Raw genomic sequence first — 14,153 nt, forward strand, 5'->3', positions numbered from 1 at the left:
ATATATATTCAATATTAGTATGCAAAGGGTTAGTTTTTAAAATCATTAATCATTAAGTGAAAGCAGGGTCATGCATCATTAGTTTATTGGTAAATCTCTCTCTCTCTCTCTCTCTCTCTCTCTCTCTCTGTCTTGCTTGTGTTTGTCAGAAAAAAACAACTTGAAAAGAGCATTTACTCACTTTAATTTTAGTAAACCATCACTATTAATATATGTTACTATACAAATATAAATCTTTTATTTGGTTTATGTGCCTTACTTGTGCGTTGATAAGGTGCATACCAGACAGGCCAAGCTCACAAGTTTTATAAATCAGTTAACAGACAGTGGCAAACGGGGGCATGGTTTCTCTCTCAGTGGGCAGGTTTTTATGTGTGTGTTTGTGTGTTTCTTTGTTTCTGTTTGTTGTGTTTTACTTCTGCAGATTTCTTGTGAGGTTAAAAGCAGCCAAGCTTGTTTGACCAGGTACAGTAACTAAAATGTGAGCAGATAAATAGAATTCGGAGTAAATGCTTTAAAAATGTCTTTTAAAACATGCTGAATGCTCTTTGCAAATGTGATTTGACACCAGCAATTATAGTCAGAAAATGAGTCAGTAAGTAAAGAACTGACAGGATGTAAGAATGGCTTACAGTAATTATGTAATTACAGAAATCAGAACTTTACTAATGCTGTGTTTATTAGTGCTGAAATATGAGTCCAGTATTAAAGTCACACCCTCTTTCCTGAGAGTTCTAGTGTCCTAAAAAAGGTGTGGCATAATATGTGGTATCCATTAAAAGTTCCATCATTCTGAAAGCAGTGGTTTGGATGTAGACATCCTGATAGTCAAGGACCATGACATGTTAATTTACGGGAATAAGACTTATTTGATTTACATGCTTTTAAAACACACATAAAAACATTACAGGCTAGTGAGTGATCAGCAAAATATCAGGACAGGTGGAAAGTTTACTAGAACAAATGTAAAAACAAAATGTGACAGCCAGCAAAGACAATTAATATACTGAATTTCTCTTAACAAGTTAAGATGTTTCAGCAAAATTCTCAGATTGCTGTGTAAATTAATCAAGCTTTAAATGAAAAGAACATTAAAGCCAGCAAGGAGCATCCATTAACTATTGTCTAGTCTAGGTTAGCATCCTAATAGAGCATGAGTATTCAATCCACTGTAGACTCTTCTACAATGTACTGCCCCATTCATCATTATTCTTTTTTGTAATTAAAATAACAATCATTGTATAGGCTGTAAGTCAGGGAACAGAGGCACTCATGCTTAGTGCTAAATATGTTACTGTGTCATTGTGATTGTGCTGGAAGTTGAGTTAGGAATACATCAGAAAAGCTTTTTACACTGCACTTAACCCCGGGTTATCTTTATTCTAAACTACACTTTTAATTCGGAGTGGAGGAACGATTCAGACTCAGTTTAGAACGGGTGTTTTAAAATACTGCACCAAAGTAAGTTTGCATGGCTTTGGTGGTGTCAGAGCATTACAGTTAGATTGTTATTAAGATCGACACACAATAAGAAACTGAACAGCTTGATTTCACATGCTTTGTATAGGCATGGGCAGCCATTATGTAAATATACAGACTATTAATGTAATGAGTCTGTCTGTGTTTCTGTCCTGTTTCTGTCTGCTGTCTTTCCCGGTGTTAATTGTTTGCTCCGCCCACTCTTTGGTTTCCATGGACATTAATTGTACTCCTTCTCTCCTTCAGGTGTGTTGTCTTTGTCTCTAATTAGTTCCGCTTTGTCATTGGTTCCTGTCAGCTATATATACTCTGTTTGTTCACTTTCCTGGTGTTGGTCGTTGTTGTAAGTTGGTGTTAATGTTCCCGTCTCCTGTGTGCTCTGTATTCTGCTCTGTTTGTTTGCCTGTTTCTTGTCTTGGTTCAGTAAAGTCTAAAACTGCATTTGGATCCTCATTCGCCTTTGTCCTGCATCGTGACAGAACGACCAACCACATGGATCCAGCAGAAATCTTGTTTTGTTTGTCAGGGGGATTCCCCGATTGAGGAATATACAGAGGTGTTCCTGGACCTGTGCAATCAGGTGGATTTTGGGGAGAGGGCCCTCAAGGACCTGTTCCGGCATGGTTTGGAGGACGGGCTGCGCTACCTAGTGCCATTGGGCCGAGAGGTGGGGCCTTTCACGGACCTGGCCAACGTAGCATTGCTCCTGGGCGGGTCCTCCCTAACCGTGCACAGGACAGAGTCGGACACCGGCCCTAAATATTTTTTTTGGGGGGGGCAGTAGGCATCGGGGTTCGTGGGCTGCGGAGCCAGGCCAGCCACGGACGCCCGAGGCCCCTACGGTACCTCGGCCCGACCCAGGCCTGTGTACGCCGGTGACCGAACCCGTCCACATGGGTGCCAGACCGGAAAGCTCGGGCGAGGCCCGGGGGAACGGCATCCCTACGGTACCGGCTGGAGCACCTAAGGCAACCGAAGCGCCCGAACCCGCCAAAGCGCCCGAACCCGCCGAAGCGCCCGAACCTGCTGAAGCACCCGAACCCGCTGAACCCGCTGAGACACCGGATCCGACCGGGTCGACGGAACCGACCGGGTCGACAGAACCAGCCGGACCGATCGGGTCGACGGAACCGACCGGGTCAACCGAGCCAGCCGGACCGACCGCGTCAATGGAACCGACAGGGTCAACAGAACCAGCCGGGCCTACCAGGTCGACAGAACCAGGCGAACCGACCAGGTCGACGGAACCAGCGGGTATGGTTGCGCCCAAGCCCCGTAGACTCTCTGTCCTGCCTGAAGGGCTTGATACCGAATGGCTCTGCCTATCTGCTCTATCAGTCCCCAGTTTTGTCTCCCTGTCTCTGTCAGTCTCTCCCTCTCCTGTCCATCCTTATAGGTTCAAAGCGCCTCCAGCACCACCCTGGCCGTCAACTCTGCTCTGGTCGCTGGCTCTGCCTGCGGCACCACCCTGGTCTCCAGTCCTGCTCTGGTCGCTGGCTCTGCCTGCAGCACCACCCTGGTCTCCAGTCCTGCTCTGGTCGCTGGCTCTGCCTGTGGTGCCACCCTGGCCTCCGGTCCTGCTCTGGTCGCTGGCTCTGCCTGTGGCGCCACCCTGGTCTCCAGTCCCACTCTGGTCGCTGGCTCTGCCGGCTCCGCCCTGGCCTCCTGCTCTGCCGGCTCCGCCCTGGCCTCCAGCTTCGCCGGCTCTGCCCCGCCCTCTGCCACCACATGGACCTGGCCCGCCTTCCCGCCCCCTGTTCCGCCTCTGCTCCACCACCCTCCGGTTCTGCGTTGGAGGGTCTGGAATCCACTCCTGGGGGGGGCGCTCTGTAATGAGTCTGTCTGTGTTTATGTCCTGTTTCTGTCTGCTGTCTTTCCCGGTTGTTAATTGTTTGCTCCGCCCACTCTTTGGTTTCCATGGACATTAATTGTACTCCTTCTCTCCTTCAGGTGTGTTGTCTTTGTCTCTAATTAGTTCCGCTTTGTCATTGGTTCCTGTCAGCTATATATACTCTGTTTGTTCACTTCCCTGGTGTTCGTCGTTGTTGTAAGTTGGTGTTAATGTTCCCGTCTCCTGTGTGCTCTGTATTCTGCTCTGTTTGTTTGCCTGTTTCTTGTCTTGGTTCAGTAAAGTCTAAAACTGCATTTGGATCCTCATTCGCCTTTGTCCTGCATCGTGACAATTAATAGCTGGGATCAATTGTTAATTCCGGGTAAAATGTGAGCAATGTGAAACGTCAAACAAGATAACCCAGGATTCACCCAGGGTTAATGATTTCAGTGTAAAAAGAGAGCTATTTCATATTCATTTTTATTACATATTAATTCTGTACTTCTTAAATTGCTTTATTGATTTATTTTTCACATCCCCAGTTTAATGAACAATGCATTCAGAGGGAACTGATGTTGGGTGAAAAACATTTTAGAAACTGTCTCTAGAGGTGTGGATAAATAGCTAATCTTTGCTTTATTTAGAGCTTAGGTAGATTTAAACATTATATACCTTTAGCCCATTTATTTTTTTTCTTACTCTATCTTCAAAAGACATATAAATGAGCAAAGTTCTAACCATGGTATGGTTAGTAAGACTTATAATGTATTCAAACCTATTGACCTGAATTCTCTAACAGTTATATCTCTTGCCACATCATACTCTTTCAATTTCTTTTTGACTTTCAGTCTCCTTTTCAGATGCTTCGAATGCTTTTTCTCTGTGATCTTTTGATGCTCTAGATGATGTCCTCTCTGATCTTATCAGGGGAAACGTGTCTTGTCCTGTGGAAATTGCTGCAGAGGGGATTTTGACATTGTGCCTCAGCCATTGTGTGGCTGAAAATGTACTGTAGTTCCTTTCTATTTGTTCTGTTCTATTCTGTCATGTTTTTAATGACACAGCCACTTAGATAAGAAAGACAACAATTAAGTAAGTCTTAATATCAAAAGTAACTGTGTATATTGATAGTGCTTCTGTTTTATCTACAGTTTTTTTAGATAAAAGGGTCAGCCACATTAATCCATGTACAAAAAGGAACTTTAACTGAAATGGTTTATGTGCTTTGTTTTTGTAGTTCCATTCGCAGTTCAGGCACTGAAATCTGTCTTGAACAATATGGTTTAATCTGAAGTGAATACTAATATAAAAGTCTAAATATAAATTAAACCAGTATAAAAATGGATACTTTTTGATCAAAGATACTTTAATAGCAACACCTGCTTATTTATAGTTATCCAGTGCAGTTTTCCATTCAGCAGCAATGCATGAAATTCATGCAGACACAGGCCAAGGACTTGAGTTAATGTTCACAGTAAACATCAAAATAAAGAAAAGGCGTAATCTCGGTAACTTTGTTTGTTGGGTGAAAAGAGACGGTTAGAGAAAAATGACCAGATTGGTTGGGCTGCCATAAAAGATATAGTGAACATGTACAAAACATCAAACTTTGAGGAGGATTAGCTACAACAATAGAAGACCACATCAGTTTCTACTCCTGTCAGTTAAGAAAAAGCTGAGGCTATCATGGGTACAAACTCACACTAACTGGACAGCTGAAGATTACGACAGAACAAATCTCTTGGGTTTTTTTCTCATAATTTTTCCGCATTCTGATGCTTGCTGTGAACATTAACTGTAGCTCTGACCTGTATCTGCATGATTTTATATATTGTGCTACTGCCTCATTATTGGTTGACCGGATGTCTTCATAAATGAGCAGTCATACATTTGTTTCTAATAAAGTGGATGTCTAGTGAATTCGATATGTATAAATTTAAATATATATTTCATAATTAAATATCGTTATATATCTAATTTATCCAATTTTATTTAATAAAGCTCACAAGTTTTTCCTAGCTAACGCTTTGTTTTGGAAGTTATATGGAAATGAATGGGAGTGACTCTCTGATGACTTTTCCATTAGAACCCATTAGCCGAGCATGCTTAATGTTAACAAGCCATTCTATAATTAGATCAGGGTTGATTACCCAAGATTTGTTAAACTTTTTTAGCATTTTGCATTAAATGTGCAAATTAGGTTTTAGGCACCAAGACATGCAGCCCAGTATGGTCTTCTGCTGAAGCAATAATGCAGATCGTTTCTTTCTTTGTTATTCTCACCATTCAGTGTAAACCTTAGAGACTGTGTGAAAATCCTAGGAGATTCCAAAAGCAGTTTCTGAATTACTCAAAACAGCCTGGCTGCCATGAACTGCATTGATGCCACTGAAATCACATCTCCTGCATTTGCTGAATAAATATAGCTGGGTTCAAGCATTCTCGTCCATCAACCTTTTAGCAAAAATATGAATTTTACTAACAGAGGACCTGTGATGGCTTGAAACGGTTAATGCTCTGGGTTGTTGCTTAAAGAATTGGGATTCAAACCCCAGCAGTGCCAATCTGTTGGCCAATTTTGGGTCCTTGAGCAAGGCCCTTAACCTTTCAGGGGTGCTGTATCATGGCTGACCCTGTGGTCTGACCCCAACTTCCAATGTCTGAATATAAAAAGAAAGAATTGCACTGTGCTGTAATTCATATGTAACAAAATAAAGGTTTTTATTCAATACTAGACAAAGAACATAATGGAACTTAATTGACTCAGATATGATATAATTATACAAACCCACAGACAAGGCCAAGTACTAATTTGATTAGGACCAACCAATTTCCAGAAAGTTCAACAGAAGTGCACACTGGCTAATGCACCATTTCCACTTGATCATTTCACAATTAATATATAGTCAGAGCACTTAGAACTGGTGTAAGCACAAGCTGATGGCCCTAGGGTCTTTCTTCTGTTCTATTATGCCTCTCATTGCTGTATGTAGATTCTTCTTATTGAGTTTGAACTTTTGCCAGCCAGGACAGCTGCTTGGAAGTTGCTCAAGCTGCGGGAAATGCAGAGCAAATAAATATTTTGGTAGCTGAAATGTAATATCTACTTCTCCTAGTACTGCACTACTAGTAAAAGTAGTTGTATAAAGTAGTCAGGAAATAGTTTGAAAAGTACTTTTTATATGAATACAACAAACAAAATTACAGTAATTAAATTCTTAAAAACATACAGTAGCATTAAAAACATAGCAGTGTATATCTCCCAAATTATATAGATAGTACTACTCAGTACTAGTAAAATGCTTGATTTTGAAGTTTTTTCAAGTGCTTTTTATGTGGAAATCTATTTGAATTTGTAACATTGCAAGCACAGGATTCTTCTTTTAAACTACTAGCAGTGAAGACACATGTAATTACTTCCTATGATGGTTGTACTAATTTTCAAAGCACATGAAAGGAAGGGGGTTTTGGCTGAATGTGTGTTTTGATGACATCTTCAAATTTTCAGATAAAATGATTAGTAGTAGTTTCCAGTAGTTTACTTTTCACATGTTGACACAAAACATGGGCCAGGAATATGGTCACTGCTACTAAAGTGCACAAAGTAAAACTTTCAGCAGGAAAGTGAGCTGTGTACTATGACTGAATTATATTCAAAACCATAACATTAATATAATTAAAGGTTTAAAAATAAATATCTTGAATAAATATCTTATAAGCAAATTCAACTTATATGTCTTTATAGTCTATTACGTCTATTTCTATTGTGAAAATGTCATATTCTACAGTATTGCCAGATCATTTTGATTATATCAAGCATTTTTCCTAAAAGAAAAATAATTATACTGTATATTTGTCTAAACTTAGATTAGAATCTTAAATCTGTTATATTGTTAGGGTTACTTCGAATCAGCACTGGACTAAAATACCCATCAGCCCTGGCATGTCACACCTCACACACTCACTGAGACCTATACAGAAACCCCATTTTAAGTTCCTTTGTTTCAGTGTGTCTTCAAACTTCTGTTATCATCCCATCTTATTATCATCCATAGCCTGGTTCACATCCTGTATGTTTTTTTGTTTTTTTTTCGCTTTGGTCATTCATTTTAAACATTCAAAATAAAAGTCTGCACCTCCATCCACTGCCTATATGTTTACCTGGCATATATAGCAATCTCATATTAAGAAATATTACACATTTTATACATACATTTATTAATACATGTAATTACATTTTATATACATATGCTCATTTCCTTAACTCAAGGTATGTTGCAGCACATATAGTTATTGGTTTTGTTTATTACTGGGAGTCTCTCAGCATTGTTGTAGTCTTATTGGTGTTGGGCTCCAGGTTGCTTTAAGCACAGATTGACGTATGATGTCTCATATCACTACTTTCTTGTCTTGTTGCAGTTTCTAATTTCTAATTCTAAAGTATTATCCTAATAATTATTCTATAACTAGTGGCTTGGGACACAAAAATAGCATGGAGCAGGTCATGTATTGGTTCATTTTCTTTATCTGATATTCCAATGATACTTTATACATGATACTGGCCTATAGTCAAAAATATATATGTTTAAAAAATACTCTTCCATACATTTTGTTGTCATGTAGTAGTAAATATAGGAGTTTGGTATCTTTTCACAGCATGTCCTCAAAATAAAAATATTGATTTATAATGAAATTATTACACCATTTCAGTGTTATGCACCATTTCATGTGCTAATCTTTTACAGTTACACACTTGGGAGTCCACCGGTTTTGTTCATGGCTGCAGTCAGCTCAGCCCCAATTCAAACACTAAGCTTGGCCATTATTTTGTGGGTGATTGCTGGATGTTAGACTGAGGTTAATTTCCAAACGCTCACAAAATGCTTGTCAAACCATCAAAGTGACAGGCAGGCAGTGCAGAGGAGGTGTTTTACTGTCTTGGGTACTTTTCTCCATTATATCTCAGCGTACTGGGGCAGTGAAGACAGAAGGAGGCAGTATGGGTTTTGTATCTCATTCTTAGATCCGGTTGGTAGGAGGCGGTAAAATCAAATTGGGTGAAGAACAGTGCCTAGTGTGCTTGGTGGGGACTGAGGCATTTTGCACTCTTTATGCATTATTAGTTCTTGTGATCAGTTATGACCTGAAGATATGCCATTGTTGCCATTCCTCCAGGGCCTCTTTCATGGAGAGCAGATCACAGTTTCCCACATTGTACAGTAGTTTACTTCATCCTGTGTTAGCTTCCTTGAGTAGAATGCACACAGGTATAGTTTACTTGGGTCCCATGTTTTTGTCAGAGCACTGAAATGTAAAGCAACGCTAGAGATGTTTAAAGGGCAGGCCTTTGACCAGGGAAGTTTCTTTAGTTTTCCCTTCAGCAGAGTGGTAAGGGGCATGGTGACTGGGATGTAGTTCCTTATGAAGCACCTTATAAAAGTTTGCAAACCCAAGAAATCTCTGTAGCTCATTGACACTGGTGGGGTTTGGCCATTCCATGACAGCTTTTACTTTGCTGGAGTCCATGTCTGTTCTATGGTCACTGATCACATATCCAAGGAAGGTTATGGTGTGCTGGTGGAACTTGCACTTCTTGGCTTTAACAGAAACAGTTAATGTCAGTAAAGATCTCCCTTAAAAGTCTGGAACACCAGACCTACATCCCCGATATGTTGGTCATTCACCGCCTTTGTCCTGAGGGGGTAGGTGCCACTCTTCTACCAGTTGGGGTGGATGATGTTAACTGCAGACCCAGAGTCTATAAGGGATGAGACATAATGTACCTCATTAGCATAACGGATCTGAACCAGGCAGTTCTGCAGTCCTGAAGTTGCTTAGTTAGAGAACTAGTTCTATCTAATCCGAAGGCTTTCTCTGTATTTTTGTATGTCTATTGATCAAGAGCCATGGCACATAGTTGCTCTCCTTGTGTGTATTTTTCTGTGTCTCTTAGGCTAATATGTGGTGTTTTGACAGGTGGGAGAACAAAATAGGCATATTACATAAAATACAAAGAGAACAGACCAGATAATATGAACATACATATACACCCACACAGATGTAAATATTTTATTCTCTACAGTGTATTATAACTTTTACACCAATGTGAGTGTAAACAAAGAAGCAGATGCCCAGCGAAGGAGCTGTTATCACACAAACACGCATGCAAAACACATTCAAACTCTGTTTTAACTGATGATCTGATGTGTTTGGTGATTAGAAATAAAATATCAAAGCACAGAGCTCTCACTAGTGCAGCTTTTTTGTAGTGTAGTATGCTGTCTTTTTATGTACAGGTGTGCTCAAAATTATCCATACCCTTGGTATTTTTATAGTGTTTTTGAGTTTTCTTCTGTGATTAATACGTTTTATAATACTGTCATATATTTAATATTTGACAAACAACTGAGAGAATAACGTGATTTTCCAAAAATATGACATTTCATGGGTTTTTACTGACAAATATTCAAAAATCACCATGTTCAAAATTATTCATACCCTTTATATTACAATGTTTCAATAATCAATGTTTGTTCTTAATGACGGCCTGCAAACTCTTCTTGTAGGTCTTCACAAGATTTCTACAGGTCTGCTGAGGAATGTTTCCCCACTCTTCCTTCAAAAAAGCCTCCAGTTGTTGGAGATTGAAAGACTTACTATCCCTGACCCGGATCTTCAACTCTCTACACAAATTCTCAATTGGGTTCAGGTCAGGGCATTTTTGTTGTTGTCACTGAACGATTGCTTGACCACTTGCACCGTATGCTTTGGGTCATTATCCTGCTGGTACAGTAGGTCCAATTCTCTGGCAGGTTGAGCTTGTGTGCCGACACCACCAGGTTTTCATCAAGAATCTTGTGATAGTCCTCCTTTTTCATGATACCATCTATCTTAACAAGGTTACCTGTAACATTGGCAGAGAAGCATCCCCATACCATGATGTGTCCACCACCATGCTTGACCGTTGTAATGGTATTCTTAGGATTGAAGGCTTCTCCTTTCTTACACCATACATATGCAACATACATATATACAAAGAGCTCTAGTTAGTTTCATCTGACCAGGTGACCAGAGGTTGGATGACCAGAAGTTTAGATCACTATCTAGGTAACACCTCGCAAAGGCCAGGCATGCATCCCAGTGTCTCTGGATAAGTTGTGGTGTCATTTTGGGGTGATGTCCATGGAGACCAATTCAATGCAGATTTCGACTATAGACTTTCCCTCGACTATAGGCAACACCTGTACGAGCTCATTCTTTCTTTTTAGCCATGGTGACAGTGACTGAGAATAATTAAAACTTTACCCCTTAATTATACTTTACAGTGCAGGTGTTACCATTTAACATAACTAGGCCTCAGTTGATTAGACCTAAATTGATAAAATTGATTATAGTCCCTGGAGTGTGAAACCATGTACACTTTTATAAAGAAGAAATTTTTTCTGAGATTGGGAATAGAGTATGATTAATTTTAAAAAGGCTCAAAAGAGAATCTCTGGCCATATCTATTGGTATACAAATAAAGTTTAGCTAACACATACGTGTGTTTGTGAATAGCAACTAATATATATTAAATACAGTGGAAGTTTCACCTACAGTAATTAGTTTAATTTAATTTACTAGTTTAAATTTAAAATGTAAAAAGTAAGGATAAGGAGTGTGCTTAATTTTGAGCACAACTGTACATATTTTGTATTTCATGGCTTTAGAGCACCTGCATCAGAAACCATTTTTCATTTTTTACTTCATGGCTTTAGAGCACCTTCATCAGAAACCATTTTTCTGAAGTTGTGTGCACATGATAAATAAATTTGTAAGATGAAACTAGCCAGTTGGCATCAGTATTTTGTAGGGATGAGCAAGTACAGCATTATCTGTATCTGTATCCGTATCTGTTAACCATATGAATTATCTGTATCTGTATCCGTACTCGGAGTGGGTGGGGCCTAACCCGGAAGTAGGCGGGGCTTGAAATGAGCAATGTCTTGACCAACTTAAGTACACTAGTACATGTTCATTAGAGAATGTATTGATTAACATGTTGGAGAAAACTAATTACTTGCATACATCACTTCAACCATCATATCTTCCCAATTTTATTATTTATTGTGTTAATGTTTTACCAAGAATGTGTTTTATGGTCCCAGGAGCAGTAGATATCTGACCTAAAAGATCTGAAAATGCATTTAACCTCAGATATAATTATCAGTTATCCAAGTTCAGAAGAGACTCATATCAGGAATAGATCACTTTGTCTTTATTAGTCATTTGTCATTGTAAACATTGTTGTGCCTCCTAGGAATTCTTCCTTATTTCCTGGGTTGCTGTGGATGTGCTGACTTCATGGGAGCATCTGACTAATGAACAAAATTGTTCACCTTTTGGAATGTTCTGCTGGAAGGAAACCAAAGTAAACCTATGTACACTGGGAGAACATGCACAGAAACTGTAAGCTAAACAAAACTGAACAATGGAAGCTGGAGCTGTGGGGCAACAGTGCCTGATGCTCCACTGTGCAGCAGTTGAGAACCCTTTAATCCATTTTTTTAATTGAAAGAATATAACATAGATGCAGCTCTGTCTATCAGAGGCCATCAAACAAATCAGACGATTAGTGATCTGGGAAGGCACGAATCAGTCAGTGAAAAAATTCTACTTTATTTTACACTTATTGCGTAAATGAAGTGATCCATATGAACTCCATGTTGCAATGCCCAAAATTTTGAACGTTCTAGGAGGGTGAATATTTATACAAGACACGTTAAATTCCTGTGCTGCTTGGTAACAACATGAATATTGTTTTGCTGAGAAAGATTTCTTGGGAATTTAGGGTTTATCCCTGTTATGATTCAATGATGAACATGAAGATCTACCATCAGCGTGAAAAAAAAAATTGTGCTGTAGCTTTATTGGTTGTGTCAGTCAGCTTTATGGTCTTGTCTTTATCAGCAATCAGGTCTGCGCTGAACTTAGAGTTAACACTGACCCATTAGTTCCTCGGGAGCTCTCGGTTGCACTATTATAAACTGTTGTAGAAAGGATATTATTTACATTTACACTATTTATTTTTATTCTTATATTTTCTTCTTCTTGTTCTTCTTCTTGTTCTTCTTCTTATTATTATTATAATAATATATATGTATTATAATATATATATATATATATATATATATATATATATATATATATATATATATATATATATTATTGTGTATAATTATACAATATACAATTTATATATAATTTAAACTTTATATATATATATATATATATATATATATATATATATATATATATATATATTAAAGTTTAAACTTATATATAAATTGTATATAAAATTAAAATGTTATAATAACATTTTAATTTTAATTTATTATATATATATATATATATATATATATATATATATATATATATATATATATATATATATATATTAAAGTTTAAAATTGTATATAAAATTGTATATATTCACTTATTTATTTTTATTCTTCTTCTTCTTCTTCTTCTTCTTCTTCTTATTATTATTATTAGGGGTCAAGCCCCGAAGGGGCGTAGACACCTATTGTTATCGTTAGTTTTCTTCTTATTATTATTATTATTAGGGGTCAAGCCCCGAAGGGGCGTAGACACCTATTGTTATCTTTAGTTTTCTTCTTATTATTATTCTTCCGTCTTCCGTCATTGAAGTCAATGGCAGCCCATAGAACCGTACGTAGGAAAGTTATGAAATTTGGCACACATGTAGAGGCCAGTCTTAGAAGTTACTGTAGCAACTTTGGTGTGTCTAGCTCAAACCCTCTAGCGCCACCAACAGTCCAAAAACCCAATTTTGTGCTGAATCGTAAGGCCTAGAGGCAAAATTCTTGCAACATCAGAATCAGAATCAGAATCACAAAGGTCTTTATGAGGGACACACACACACTTACACACACATTTACACACACACACTTACTCACACTCGCACACTCACATACTCACACACACACACTCTCACACACACACACAGACACACAGACACTCACACACACTCACACACACACACCCTCTCACACACACACACAGACACTCACACACACACACACACACAGACACTCACACTCACACAGACACACACACTCACACAGACGAGGAACACACACACTTACACACACATTTACACACACACTCGCACACTCACATACTCACACACACTCACATACACACTCATTTACACACACACACACACTCTCTCACACACACACACACACTCACACACACTCTCACACACACACACTCACACACACACACACAGACACACACACTCACACACACACACACACACACACTCACATACACTTACACACACATTTACACACACATTTACACACACACACTTACTCACAATCGAAAACATACTCACACTCGCACACTCACATACTCACACACACACACACTCTCACACACACACAGACAAACACTCACACACACTCACATACTCACACACACACACACTCTCACACACACACAGACAAACACTCACAGACACTCACACACACTCACACACACTCACACTCACACACACACACTCACACAGACACACACACGCACACACACACACACACACACACACTCACACAGACACACTCACACACACACACACACACACACACACACACACACAGACACACACAGACACTCACACACACACACACAGACACACACAGACACTCACACTCACACAGACACACACACTCACACAGACGAGGAACACACACACTTACACACACATTTACACACACACTCGCACACTCACATACTCACACACACTCACATACACACACATTTACACAGACACACTCTC

The sequence above is a fragment of the Tachysurus vachellii genome, chromosome 13 (assembly GCF_030014155.1).
Source record: "Tachysurus vachellii isolate PV-2020 chromosome 13, HZAU_Pvac_v1, whole genome shotgun sequence".
Lineage (NCBI taxonomy): Eukaryota > Metazoa > Chordata > Actinopteri > Siluriformes > Bagridae > Tachysurus > Tachysurus vachellii.